General features: G+C 35.4%; 1 pseudogene; it reads left to right on the top strand.

The window, feature by feature from the left end:
* Positions 1-650: 650 nt before the first annotated feature.
* On the top strand, positions 651-766 carry LOC112469108 (annotated as a pseudogene).
* The last annotated feature ends 1,489 nt before the right edge of the window (positions 767-2,255 follow it).

The raw sequence follows: 2,255 nt of genomic DNA, 5'->3' as shown, positions 1-2,255 counted from the left end.
TCATAGTACCTATATAATAGTAGTAGATACCTAGGAGACATTGCATAAATTACTTGATAATTTAAAATTATTCTTTATGAAGTCAAATGGTGCCACCATTTTCTACATCAATTCTCACATGTGTTAAATTTAGACCTGTGTTTAAAAATATTTTATAAGATGGTGAATTAAATATTCAAAAAAAAGAAATAAAAATGGAATGGCTTAGTTATCATGTTCATCTTACTTATATACTTCATAGCTTTCAAAATTTACATACTTTATAGATCCCCAAACTTTGGAGAACTGAAGGGATTTCCTAAAATCTCCTAATGTCACAATTGGCTTCTCTATATGGGAAGTCACATTAAGGTACATTAACAAACATAAAGTTATTTTATTCTTCCTTTCTTAGAGTGTCCATCTGAAGTTAAATCTGCTCCCTTCTTATCAATAAGAAAATTATTATAGAAATGTACATTAAAACCTGGAGTAATTGTTAACAGAACTTTAGTTGCTGGTGTACTTGGTGTATATGACAAGAACATAAGTTCAAATCAATGACTTTTAATACAAGGACGTAGGATGTGGTTCCATAGTATAGCGGTTAGCACATCTGCTTTACACACAGAAGGTCCTGGGTTCATACCCCAGTGGAGCCACCATCCATGGTCTATGGCCATGCCACCCTGAACAAGCCCGATGTCCAATCTCAGAAGCTAAGCAGGGTTGAGCCTGGTTAGTACTTGGATGGGAGACCACCTAGGAAGACCAGGTGCTGTAGGCATAAATAAGAATTTTTTTAAAAAGGAAGCTGGAGATGGGGATATATTCAGTGCAATTTCCCACAATGTTTATATACTATTGGACTATAAAGAGGTGTCATAGCCTCATTGACAATCAAATGAGGTAGAAGATGTGAACTTTCTTTGAAAGGATTAAAAACTACACATCTATGATATCCCTGGTGGAAAATGACATTCAGAGTAATGAGCTTGACAACTTGGCCACAATTAATCATCAAGTAAAGGTAGTCACTAAAGAAAGAAGGTCAATGTTGTAAGTTTGAAATTATAGTAAAAACTGATTCATTTCAATTAAATCGATATTGATGGGAACATCCTTGTTCTCTGAGCACGCTATTTATTTGAGGTTTTCCATCCAAATGTTGTATCTTAGATTCTTCAAGAGATTAGGTAGTCCATAGTCCATGTTTTATATTTAAAGATTTCATGTTATTCTTGTTCTGAAGGGAGCCTTAGCAGCTAACTTCAAAAGTAGTTTTGATGTATAGTTATTATTGCTGTACAATCTCAAAACAACTAAAATTTCCATTAGCTTGTAATGTATCATCATAACTCCTTCATTTATTAATGTAATTTCCTTAGAATATCAAGATAATATAATGAAGATACCCTCAAATTGTTTGTTGAATAGAGACCAAAATGGTTGAGAAATCTTTTACTACCCCATAATTCCCACTACAGCCATGAAGGCAAGCACTGTAATATCTGGAGCCCAGCTTACAAAAGAAGACTTCTTTTGAGGTATGTAAAGCAAAGACCCTTTCCTCCCAGTATAATACCTGTATTTCCTTATCAACACAAGAAAGAGAAAGCAAGAGTTGGAAAGTGGGAGAATTTGGTGATTCTCTTTATAGGCCCCATATATTCTTTCTGTGGCCTACTGGCATCATAGTATTTCACTATAATATGTGCAAATAAATATAATTTCTCTCAAGTCCTTGGTGCCAAGAATACCATTTAAACCTGTATATATTTAAACCTGGTAGAGTAAGGTGAGCAATGTAAATTTATATGCCCATTTAGCAAATAGGTATCAGGCAAAGAACCTCATCTTTAACTACCTGACTATGGCCTAATCACAGTGGGCCCTGTGAGAGGGCCCTCCTACTTTGAGACAAGAAGAAATGCAGACCACAACCAGCTGGCTCCGCCTTAGATAGTAGATGTTGAGTGTGAGAGGTGTTATCTGCCACTTTCCACCCAGGGGCACAAAGAAGAGCAAAATGCAAAAGAACCAGTCAGTCAAGTTTAGGCTATCCAATGTCCCAAAGACAACTTCTCTCTTATAATTCACCCCAATTTTACTTTCACATTTCCCAGTTAGAACTGTTCAACAAAATAAAGGATGAATATAAGAAGAAAGAGTTCGGGGAGAATTACTATCTCTGGAATTTGGAAAATGGAATTAGACATATTCCAGTTAGAGAACAGATAAAAGATGGGTGTATTGAAGTAGGAGGAGAGAGATCA

Source organism: Pteropus alecto, unplaced genomic scaffold, assembly GCF_000325575.1.
Source record: "Pteropus alecto unplaced genomic scaffold, ASM32557v1 scaffold106, whole genome shotgun sequence".
Lineage (NCBI taxonomy): Eukaryota > Metazoa > Chordata > Mammalia > Chiroptera > Pteropodidae > Pteropus > Pteropus alecto.
This window is presented reverse-complemented; position numbering and strand designations above follow the sequence as displayed.